The following is a 12,489-nucleotide window of genomic DNA, read 5'->3' as shown; positions in this document are numbered from 1 at the left end:
TCCCAACTCCAGGCATTGTGACCTGGCATGCTAGCCCAACCCTCAGTAATCCTGCAACTCTGCACTAGGATGCAATACATAGAGTGAAGAGCAGGGACAGGAGCTGCTGTTGCTGATTGGGCTTGTGCTCCAGCCCCTGGCCTACCCTTTGCACATGCCCAGGAGCAGTGTGTGTTTGCTCAGGGCCCGGTGATGGGTTAACTCAGGCTGGCATGAAAAGCCCTTGCACTGTGATTTTGAGTTACGCCATGCCTGAATGAAGGTGTGCATGTGCACACACCCCCTCTGTGCATGCCCTGCCTAAATAGGGTGACCAGATGTCCTGATTTTATAGGGACAGTCCTGATTTTTGGGTCTTTTTCTTATATAGGCTCCTATTACCCCCACCCCTTGTCCCAATTTTTCACACTTGCCGTCTGGTCACCCTATGCCTGAATGAGGGCATGCGTGTGCACAAACATCCCGATGGGAAGGGAAGAGTGGGTCCAGCCTACCTTGAGTAGCCTGAGCCGTGGGGACCTAACTGCTCCCTCTATGGGAGGGGCCGCAGTGGGCTAAACCAGCACGTGATCTTCCCCCAACCCCGACCCCCCCCCTTTCTCTGACGGCAACCCCTGCCCTCCCAATAAAATGGACTTTCCCAGGAAGCGCCTGGGATGCGCGTGGGCGGCACGCACTGGTTCCAAGGCAGTTGGGATTTGACTCGCGCCGCGCCAGCTCTGATGCACCTGAAGGACTTGAAGCGCGCGCGCCTCCTCTTGCCAGTTGGAGCTGTTGCGGGGGGCTGAGCCGCCGCCTCTTCCTCTCCTTCTCCCGGAGTCGCTGAGCGGGGCGTGCGGAGCCAGCCCCGCCATGTGCCGCTCCCCGAGCCCGGCTGCTGGGGCGTGAGCCGCGCTGCAGTCTCCGAGCCTCCGCGGCGCCGGCAGGTGAGTGGCGGGGGCTGCGCGGTCCGCGCCGGTAGAGCCTGCCCGGCCGCTTGGCCTTGGGTGGGGAGCTCCGTGGGGCGGGGGGATCCTCCCAGCCCCGGCAATGCTCAGTGCACTGCCCGGGGCCGTGACCGGCGCGCTGGGGTTGGGGGGTTGCTGGGAGCGTTAGCGGAGGCAGCAGACGGAGGTGTGGGTCAGTGTCTCCGGTCCTACCGAGGTGAGCGGGTCTGATTCGCCGCTGGTTCTGCCAGGGGCTGGGCGGGCATGTGGGAAATGCCGGCCGCGCAGGAGCGAGCTGGTTTCGTTGCACTAAAGACCATGAAAGCGCTGGAAGAAGCCGCCTCCAGCCTCAGAAACCTCAAAGTGTCTGGATCTTACGTCAGCTCAGCTGGCCTCCTGGAAGCGTTTCCGAGCGGCCGCTGGCATAGCGGCTCTCGGGGTAGGGGGGGGCTTAATTGGAGGTGGGAGGCTGATCCGAAATCTTTGCCTATTTATAGCGAGTTGGAAAACGTGAGCGACAGCGAATTGACTAGTCACCACCCCTCTCGGTTCTTTACCTAGGTCTGTAATTGTTGCATGTAAACAAGTCAGTCCCAGCCTGGAGTCTAGTGCAGCTAACAGTTACTTGCTTTTCTCCATAGAAATGAGCTTGTTTGATGGTCAGTGAATTTATTGACTGAGGTATTTTTATGCAGTCCTGTTATTTTGTCCGGAGATCGGTGTAGGTTAGGAGGCCCCATCGTTCTCAACTAGTGGCTGTTGTTTTGTAGTAGTCATCTAAAAAGCCTCAAGTATTGCACATAAATTCTCTTCTTTATTGTCATGGTGCTGTGAGCTATACCACATTTTGCAAACCGATTAAGATAATGCACTTAAAACAGAAAATTCAAAGCGATAACTTGGAAATGTTCCTTTCTGAGAAGTATTCTGGGCTTCTGATAGTCTTTTGTTAGCTTCAACTCATTGCAAGCTAATGAAAATTGAAAAAGGAATTAATCTGAAATAACCTAATCCCTTCATATTTGTTTACAAAAGGGAACTTGTGAACATGTAGCAATTTTATTTCTCTTGAATTTTAATTTTAATGTAAAAAACAACAATAAGGGACAAGATGACGTCCTCTGGAGTGGCCAAACCTAAACCCTGTGGGAGTCTAGGGTCATCTGCACAGAGAATCTATGCCAATGCGCTGGCTCTGGATACTGGCAGTGTGCTTCTGTTGGCCCTTTTGCTGCCAGGCATGTATGCACATGCTCGCCGTGGTGGCTACTCGGATCCTGTGGAAAAGCTAGAACAGTCTTAGACTGTGGCTTATCCAGTGATTTTTCCAGATCTGCCTGTCTTTTCCACTCCTTCCACTACCAACCTGGCCTGTGTAATGTCCAACCCATCTCTTTGACATACCAAGATAACTCTGGGATTTGTGCCAGGAGGGTCATTTCTTGCGAGTGGAGAAAGAAAGGAGGGAGAAAACAACAATCTGGGCTATTATTTGTGTCTTAGAATCCAGTCTAGAAAACACTTAGATGTCTCAATAGTTTTACCTCACATAAACAGTCCTGTTAAGTCAATTATAGAACTTACATGAGTAAAATTTCTGTATCTGCAGAATTGGGCCCTTAAATAGCACTTTACAATGTATGGTCTCAAAGTGCTTTACGTACACTAATTAACTGAGCCTAACAGCATCCCTTAGACATAATAGCATCTTTTTGCAGATGTATTGTTACCTCTCTTTGGGCTGGGTTGTACTTTTACTGTCTTATTTTATTAAATTAATAATAAATTTGAGTGTTCCATTTTCTCTGGCAAAAATGAGAAGAGGATAGAAAATCAATTCAGCATCTTTTTCTCCTATAGGAAACATGCAAGGATAAAATAAGGTTGGGAATGAAATAAAAATGCAGAGGAACTAAAATGTAAAAAATGCTATAAATAGAAAACATTACAATAAAATAACTTTCATAATTATAGAGGAAAAGAACAGATGTTACTCACACAAGTAGGAAGCCTAATAAAATTAGTAGGAGGTGAAAATAGCTGAAATGTGAATCTGAAAAAAAAACTTCTATGGAACAGAAACCAGAGACATGGAAGAACAACAAGAAAGCATGAAATAAAATAACCATGTCTTTGCATTTTTAATGAGATTTTAAGTAAATTGTATAAGAATTTGTACTTGTGAAATGGTAGATTAATTCAGTCATATTTTAGATCTTGTGTTCTGAAAACAGAGGTGGTGGAATCTGATAGAGGGCATGAAAAACCTGGAATTCCTGGAGGCTGCTAGTTGTAGTATTGGATATAGTAGTTGCGTAAGATGAAAACACTGCTGTTGAATTTTAATAAATATTTTAATTATTTATGGATCACCCAAGCTGGAAAGCCTTCAAGTACCTAACAAAATAAAATGAAATCATTTAATTCCTAGGATTTCTTTATTTATTTTATTTTGACACTGGGTTGCACTGGCAAAGGCATATCCACATGTATACTCTATATAAAGTACTGGTTAAAAATACTGAGAGGAACTGGGTGCAGAGTGGAGATATTAGGGTGACCAGATGTCCCTATAAAATCGGGATTTTGGGGTCTTTTTCTTACATGGGCATCTATTACCACCCACCTCCTGTCCTGATGTTTCACATTTGCTGTCTGGTCACCCTAGGAGATCTTGATTGTAAAAAAGGAAAACAGTGGGATACTCTGATGCTGATATCTTGGAACTTCCACAATTCTAAACAACCGTCTAACATTTCTCAGCTATCAGAAATTTTGTTCTTTAAGTAATTGTACCTGTGAGTGCTCCACTTCAGGATGTGTATGTGCCCATGCATTCTTGATCGGAGATTTTGTCAGCAGTGCCCATGGGTCCACTCCTTCCTGGCAGCTCATCACCTCTAACAGATGGATCCTGGAAGTGATTTCAACAGGCTACTCCATTCAGTTCAGCTCTAGCGCTCTCCCACCTCCTGTCGCAGTGGTTCAGAATGGTAACTCTGGCAGCCAGAATGGTAATTCTCCCTCTGGAATTGGGAGATTGGTTTGTCTCCCTGGACCTTCAGGATGCTTATTTTCATATATCCATGCACTCTTCCCACAGATGTTTCGTTAGTGGTAGGGACCATTACCAAATACCGGGTCCTACCCTTCAGCCTCTTCACTGCCCCAAGGATCTCTACAAAGGTTGTCTTGGCTATTGCAGCCCATATCGGTCAAATGGAGATAATCCTCTTTTCCTACCTGGCCAGCTAGCTTCTGAAAGGTTGCTCATTTCTTGAGTGACAGTTAGCATCCAGCAAGGCTCTTTGGGCCTCTGCCTTAATGCAAAAGATTACGCTCATACCCGCAAAATGGACAAACTTCACAGGGTCTCCTCTAGACTCTACTATTGCCAGAGCATACTTACCCACAGGCAGGTTTGCTACAATACCCAGCCTCATTTCTACAATATAACAGAGCCCACAAACCTTCAGCTCCCAGGCCATGTGGCAGCCTGTAAATTCATACCATCCTTGGCAAGATTACACTCCCATTATCTTCAAGCCTGACTAAACAGTCTACACATCCAAAAAACACCATCTGTCCAAGCAGGTATCGATACCCAGAAGGTCCTCAACTCCCTCAATTGGGGGGAAAAAACCCTAAAAGGTCTGTATGGGAGTACTGTTCTCAAATCCGCCTCCCCCAAAGATCACCACAGATGCCTCTCTGCTAGGTTGGGTCACTCACCTTCACTAACTTCACAGCTCAAGGCAAGGGGACTCCCCAGGAGATGGCTCTCCATATCAACATTTTAGAACTCAGGGCAGTCCATTACACTTACCATTGCTTTCTACAACATATCCGGGACCCCTCAATCAGACTGATGTTGGACAACAGAGCAGCAATGCATTATGTAAATTGTCAAAGAGGAGCAAGATCCCAGTTCTTGTGCACAGAATCCATAAAACTATGGAATGATGCGTATCACAGGACACAGAGAGATCAATAATTTATCTACTGGGGTTACGGAACATAGTAGCAGTCTCTGTGAGCAGATTTTTGGGCCACGACCACAAGTGAGAGCTCATCGATGCAGTATTCCAGAAGATTTGCCTTATCTTGAGTCTTCTGGAAATAGATCTGTTTGTGATGCCCTCCAGTGCGAAGTGCTGATGGTTCTGGTTGAGAGGAGGATGCAGTTAGCATAGGCTCCGACTCCATGGGTGCTCCGGGGCTGGAGCACCCCTGGGGGGAAAATGGTGAGTGCTTAGCACCCACTGGCAGCCCCCCTATCAGCTCCTCCCCCCCCCAGTGCCTCCTGCCCAATGGCAGCCCCATCAATAAGTGCTACCCCCAGCATCTCCTGCCCACTATGGATCAGTTGTTTAGTGGCATGCAGGAGGCGTTGGGAGGTGTAGGAGGGAGGAGGGAGGGCAGGGACATTCAGGGGAGGGGTGGGAAGAGACAGGGTGGAGTAGGAGCAGGGCCTGGGGAGGAGCGGGGGTCAAGCAGCCGCCTGGGAAAGGACAAAGTCGGCGCCGGTGGCAGTTAGAACTGTCTGGGAGATGCTGTAGTTATCCCTTCAGGAATCCCCTGATGCCTTCTCTCCTGTTTCAACTTGTTCAGGACTTTGAGGAGTAATCAATGGTTTGTAGACATTTTGGTGGTGCCCAGAACCCACCCACTCAAACTCCCCCCCCCCCCCCCCCCAACTCCATCCCCCCCCACTTGCCTAAGGCTCTGGGGTGCAGGCCCTGGGCTGGGGCAGGGGATTGGGGTGCAGGACAGCTGAGAGGTTGGGCTCTGGGAGGGAGTTTGGGTCTGGGGAGCGTACTCGGGGATGGTGTTTGGGTGCAGGCTCCGGGCAGGGGGTAGGGGTATGGAGGGGGTGAGGGTTGGACAAAGTGGGCATTCGCCCATAAAAGCTTATGCTCCAATACATCTGTTAGCCTTAAAGGTGCCACAGGACTCTGTTGCTTTTTACAGGTCCAGACTAACACGCCTACCCCTCTGCTACTTGATGAGCAAACCCCACAGTATTTTGGGCACTGCAGGGATCTTTAGCTTAGGTAAAAGAAGCGTTGCTGTAGAGTGAATGGGGGAAGCTAAAAACACAGAAGAGTAAAGTTCAGCAAGAGAGAGAGAAGCAACCAACTTAACCATAAAAATTATTTATTGAATAATAGTGATAACTACACAAGGAGGACTAAACCAACATAACATACATTATTAAAGGTTAATGCCTAAGGTAGAAAGGAAAACAGAGAGAGAGAGAAAGGGGGGGGAGGGAATCTCACCCACTCCATGAGGCTTGAATTGGTGGGGGTTCCCAGGTGATGGTGGTAGCGGAGGGTCCTGAATGCTGGAGAAAGGCAGAGCCCCCAGCATGATCAGTCAGGAGAAGATGGAGTCCCAGTGGAACTGATGCATAGTTTGGATCTAAGCATCAGAACCCTGACTAGAGGGTGAGTAGGGATTTTTGTAGAGAAAATACAATGGTTCAAGGGAGGACACTAGATTTGTTTATAGGTAAGCTGATGACTCAAGGGTTTTCTTTAGACTAGACAATAGGAGCTGATCACTCTTGGCTATGGGTGGTGTTTTTTTTCCAGGGAGCTCACAATGCAACTAGACTGCTTTAGTATCAATTAAGGATTCATTACTAGAATTGGTCTGATAATTGCTGAGCTGGGTGTGTGCCGACATAGGTTCATTAGCATCTGGAGCAGAGATTCCCATGATGCAGTGCTTCCCTGCTTTTTCTGGTCCCAGAATTCAGTGTGGTTCTCTGTTCTCCATTCTGTATGTAAATTGAGATGTCCCCCTGTCCCATCTGTCATGCGGATGAGGCTAGGGGAGTTGTCTCTGCTCTCCATTCTGTATGCTAATGGAGATGTCGTAATCTTGTCACCCTTGTCAGGAGGGGTCTAGGTGTGTCTCCCAACACCCTTCACTGCTCTCTGCAAGTTTTTTTCCCTCTGATGCGTTTTGGTTTAAGCAGAGGCTGGGGGGGGGGAGTGACTTTCATGAGTCAGGTTGGATACTGCACCCTGGTTCCCCAAGAACACAGAGGTGTCTGGTATCAGTGCGGAGGGCTGAGATGCAGGCTCTGGGAGGGAGTTTGGGGGCAGGAGGGGGTGTGTAGGAAGGGGGTGGGGGGTGCAGGCTCTGGGACAGAGTTTGGGTGCTGTGTGCAGGCTCCAAGCTGGGGCAGGGGCTGGAGATGCAGGAGGGTATGAGGGGTTCAGGCTCTCGGACTGAGTTTGGGTGTAGGCTCTGGGCTGGGGGTGGGAGTTTGGGGGCCAAATGCAGTGGCATAGTCAGGTTCTGAGAGCAGGGGGAGCAAACATAAAAAGGGCACCCCCCTGGCTCCTCCTCTGGCCACGCCCCCTGGCTCCTCCAGCCACGCCGTGCCCCCCCCCCCTTGGCTGGCTACTGCTGCCATGCTGCGCCCCCTCTCGCTCCTCCGGCCGCGCTGCCCCCCCATGGCTGTAGAGGAAGGCTGGCAGAGGACAGGGGGGTTGAGGGGAGGTGGAGGGGAGGGATGTAGAGGGAGGGTGGCAGGGGACAGGGGGTACAAGGGGAGGTGAAGGGGAGGGAAAGGCAGGGGCACGGGGTACATGGGAGAGGTACACGGGGTATGGAGCTTGGGGAGGGGTTACCGGGGATGAGAGTGCAGTGGGCTGAGGTCCCCGGGGCTCTCTGTGCAGAGGGGGCTGGAGCTGCCCCTGGGACCAGCAGAGGGAGAGCCTGGGAGTCCGCTGCCTGCCCTTCCGCTGCTTCTTTCCGGGGCCCGGCCACTAGGCCCGGCCCGGCCAGCAGCAGAGAGCAGCAAACCCCGCTGTCACTGCCTCGGAGGGGCTCGCTGCGAGCAGCGCCAGCCCAGGCTCAGCGCTGGTGCTACCCCTTGGGGGGTGGGGGCAGAAGGCAGCGAGCCCCGCCAGGCTCAGTCTGAGCGAGCTGCAGCCTGGCTCGCCCGCTCAGCCCGGGGGCGCTGCCCTGCCCAGGGCTGCTGGCGGAGCTTGGCTGTGGGCGGATCGCGCTGACAGGCCACGGCGGGAGGGAGGAAGCGCTCTCCCCTCCTCGGGGGAGATTTATTCCGGTGAGCCGAGGGTGGCGCCGAGGCTCCTGCTGGGAGTGACCAACCGCGGGTCCGCCTGGTGTGGCTGCCGCGAGGAGGCGGGGGAGACCCTCCCGGCCCTGGGGGTGCCCCGGGACCCGGTCAGTGCATCAAAGTTGTCTGCAGCGGGGGAGGTTGCGGGCCGCCATACTGCGCCCCCCTCCTCCGACCGTGCCGCCCCCACCCCATGGCTCCTCCAGGCGTGCTGCCGTCCCTTGCCTGCAGGAGCCCAGCACCGCCGGGCAGACCAAGCTTCAGAGTGGATCGTGGGCTCCGCTTTTGGAAAATGTGCTAAGGGGAAGCGGCTGCTTCCCCTGCACTCCATTAGCTACGCTACTGGCCAAATGGGGAGGTGCAGGCTCTGGGAGGGAGTTTGGGGGCCAACGGGGGGGGGGGTGCAGGTTCTGGGAGCGGATGGGGGGTGCAGCGCTTACCTGGGGCTCCTAGGCAGGGCGGCCAGGAGTCTACGTCTGCTGCTACCCCCAGGCACTGCCCCTGCAGCTTCCCACTGGCCACTGGGTCACTTGGGGTGGGTCACAGACCACCCCACCCAGGGGGTACAGGGAGGGGCCAACAGACACATGAAGTGAGCAGGCAGGAAGTCGCTCAGCTCTGCTGCACTGCCAGTGGTGAGTGGGGGGCCCCGGGCTGTTTTAAATGGCCCGGGGGATGTGGGGGGAGCGTGCCCGGGGACGGAAGGCGGGGCCGAGGGAGAGACCAGTACCTGCCTCAGACAGTGCTGGAGCCGGGCCCGTGGTGCCTGGGCACCAGGAATATTCCTGGTGCCCAGGCACCATGGGCCCATAGAACTCCCCGCCCGTGTCAATGGCCATCCTCATAGCATCACCATGACCGAGCCAAGTATGGTTTCCAGAGTTCCTTCGACTGTCCCTGCAACCCACCTCTCCACTTTCCTCTGACAGCAGGTCTCCTTACCTGGGAGTCAGGGACCACGACTCACTGCCATCTTTTGTCACTTAACTTCAGTGCCTGGCTACTCGATGCCTCTCTGGCAAAGGAAAGGATTGATCTCCAGACCTCCAAACAGTACTGTTCAATAGTAGAAAATCCCCTACAAGGAAAACCTACCTGTAAAAAGTGAAAATCTTTTCAGACTCTGTGCTATACCTCCTTGAGTCTCACTTTTCCAGGATTCTCTAGTCTGCAAAATTTGAAAACCACCGAGTTATCTCTGAGCTAAGTTTAGGTTCACCTAGCTGCCTTTACAGCTTTTCACCCTGCCACCCCATTGAAGGGTTTTCAGTCTTCACTCACCCAACTACTGCAAGGTTCATTAAAGGCCTGTTTAACCTTTTTCCGACTCTCAAGGAACATAGTCCTCCATGGAACCTCAACATAGTTCTAAATGCACTGAGAAAACCTCCATTTGAACCTATGGATAGCTGTTCCCTCCTCCGTCTCTCTTTCAAGACTTTGTTCTTTACGTATATCACCTTGGCTGTAAGAGAGCTAGGGGCCCTAGTGGGTACTCACCATACATAGTGTTTTATCGTGGAAAGGTGGCAGAGGTAGATTAAGGTTTTGTGGGGCTCTGAGCCAGAACAAGGGGGGGCCTCCACACTCCTGCTTGCGGCCCCACCCATGGCCCCACATCTTTCTATCCCTTCTCCTCGCCCCTGTTCCACCCACAGTCTAGCCCCATCCCCACCCCACCCCCCGCTGCCCTGCAACCCGTTTGCTCCTTTCTCCCTCCCCCCCATGACCCCAAGACCTGAGAAGCTCTGTTCCCCCACCACTGCCCGGGGCCATGGCAGGGAGTGAGAGCTCCCCCAGCCCTGAGGCTGCGGCTAGAGCTCCTCCAGTCCTGGGGCTGCAGCAGGAATCGGGGTGCAGGGGCTTCCCCCGCCCCACACAGCCTTTGCATCTACCAGGGCTCCATGCTTCTGCCGCCCTGCAGTGGATATCTGCTGGGGATGGTGTGACCATCTTTCTGGAGCCCCCTAATTGGCTGGGAGCATGGGCCCCATGGGCCCATTAGCTAATCCATCACTGAAAGGTGATATTATGTCTGGACCCTTGTTTCCTACCTAAGGTATCTTTTTAGAGTTCCACAGTCCTGTTGAGGTAAAAAGCAAGTCTTGCGTCTAGTGATTGGAGACTAACCTGCCTCTAAGAGTGACACTTGGGGTAAAACACCACTAAATGAATGTCTTAATTAATGTGGAACTCTAAAAAGATACCTTAGGTAGGAAACAAGGGTCACTCTTAGAGGCAGGCTAGTCTCCAATCACTAGACGCAAGACTTGCTTTTTACCTCAACAGGACTGAGCCCTTCAGGGCTTCTCTTAGACTTTTAATCTCTATCACAGAATGAATGAAGGCACCTGATCTGTAAAGACTATAATAATAAATAGAACCTGGGAATGGATGACGGAATAGATCACTTGATGATTACCTGTTCTGTTCATTCCCTCTGGGGCACCTGGCATTGGCCACTGTCAGAAGACAGGATACTGGGCTATATGGACCTTTGGTATGGCCATTTTATGTTAAATAGATGTCAGGATGCATATTATAAAGCCCTCCTGGAGTGATTGCTCATTCCACCTGTGCCCAGTCTACCTCCTTAGCTTTACTGAAGTATATACCCCTCTCGGATATTTGTAAAGCTGCTACTTGATCGTTGGTGCATGCTTTTTTCACAGCACTGTACTCTTGTGCATGCTTCCAGAGCTGATGTGGTTTTTGGTATCACTTTTCTATGTTCTGTTATGAATCTGCCTCTTCAGCACACTCTTCCATAATAGAGGTTCTGCTCAGGAATCTTCTGAAGTGGAGCTCCCATAGGAACAATTTCTCAAAGAAGAGGTTACTTGTTTCGTACAATATCCGGAGTTCTTTGAGATGTTTTGTCCCTATGGATGCTCCATTACCCACCCTCCTTCCACTCTGCTTCAGAGTCATTCTTGGACTTCAGGGTTAAGAAGGAACTGGAGTGGCAGTGGGCCCACTATTCCCTATATATACTCACACCGGGCATGAGTAGGGCACAGGCACAGACTAGTGGACATTGCTGGCAAAAGCCCCGATCAAGAGTGCATGCACATGCTGAAGTGGGGCATCCATAGGGACAAAACATCTCAAAGAACTTCAGTTATCATACAAGGTAAGTAACATCTCTTTGCCACCATCTTGCCACATTTAGGATCAATGATGGTACAAGCATGAGTCTGAGAAACATTCCTGTTTGCATTCTGCAACCCCTCTGTAGTGATGGTTTTGGAAGTTACTATATGGTAAGAAAATAATACTCTCTCTCAGTGCTAATAGCGTGGTCCTGCTATGCATATCTTTTACCTCTGCTGTGGGCAGTTAACAGTGGTGCCAGTTAGCTGTGCCTTAGCAGGTGGGGAGTTTAATGCTAGGCAGTTTTGTCACAGGTTTCAGATCAATCCACACAAGCGGTCCATTTCCTGGACACTACTGTGCTAATAAGCGATGGTCACATAAATACCACCCTATACCGGAAACCTACTGACCGCTACACTTACCTACATGCCACCAGCTTCCATCCAGGACACACCACACAATCCATTGTCTACAGCCAAGCTCTAAGATATAACCGCATTTGCTCCAATCCCTCGGATAGAGACAAGCACCTACAAGATCTCTATCAAGCATTCTTAAAACTACAATACCCACCTGCTGAAGAGAAAAAACAGATTGACAGAGCCAGACGAGTACCCAGAAGTCACCTCCTACAAGACAGGCCCAACAAAGAAAATAACAGAACACCACTAGCTGTCACCTTCAGCCCCCAACTAAAACCTCTCCAGCGCATCATCAGAGATCTACAACCTATCCTGAAAGATGATCCTTTACTCTCACAGATCTTGGGAGACAGACCTGTCCTCGCTTACAGACAACCCCCCAACCTAAAGCAAATACTCACCAGCAACCACACATCACTGAACAAAACCACTAACCCAGGAACCTATCCTTGTAACAAACCCCGATGCCAACTCTGTCCACATATCTATTCAAGTGACATCATCATAGGACCTAATCACATCAGCCATACCATCAGGGGCTCGTTCACCTGCACATCTACCAATGTGATATATGCCATCATGTGCCAGCAATGCCCCTCTGCCATGTACATTGGCCAAACAGGACAGTCTCTACGCGAAAGAATTAATGGACACAAATCTGACATCAGGAATCAAAATACTCAAAAACCAGTGGGAGAACACTTTAACCTGTCTGGTCATTCAGTGACAGACCTGCGGAAGGCGGGGCCGAGGGAGAGACCAGTACCTGCCTCAGACAGTGCTGGAGCCGGGCCCGTGGTGCCTGGGCACCAGGAATATTCCTGGTGCCCAGGCACCATGGGCCCATAGAACTCCCCGCCCGTGTCAATGGCCATCCTCATAGCATCACCATGACCGAGCCAAGTATGGTTTCCAGAGTTCCTTCGACTGTCCCTGCAACCCACCT

At 51.2% G+C, this 12,489-nt stretch overlaps 1 protein-coding gene across 3 annotated transcripts in view; it reads left to right on the top strand.

Annotated features, from left to right (window-relative positions):
• Positions 1 to 787: 787 nt before the first annotated feature.
• The window catches only part of GNG4 (G protein subunit gamma 4), a 41,455-nt gene continuing 29,753 nt past the window's right edge, over positions 788 to 12,489 (top strand). The window contains exon 1 of one of the 3 annotated variants that reach the window (XM_005291191.4): positions 788 to 926. The gene's annotated coding sequence lies outside the window, so the exon portion shown is untranslated. Of the gene's footprint in view, positions 927 to 1,033; positions 1,144 to 12,489 lie in introns of those variants that run through there. The other 2 variants (XM_042848370.2, XM_042848371.2) reach the window with 2 other exon arrangements.

Source organism: Chrysemys picta, chromosome 3 (assembly GCF_011386835.1).
Source record: "Chrysemys picta bellii isolate R12L10 chromosome 3, ASM1138683v2, whole genome shotgun sequence".
Classification (NCBI taxonomy): domain Eukaryota; kingdom Metazoa; phylum Chordata; order Testudines; family Emydidae; genus Chrysemys; species Chrysemys picta.
This window is presented reverse-complemented; position numbering and strand designations above follow the sequence as displayed.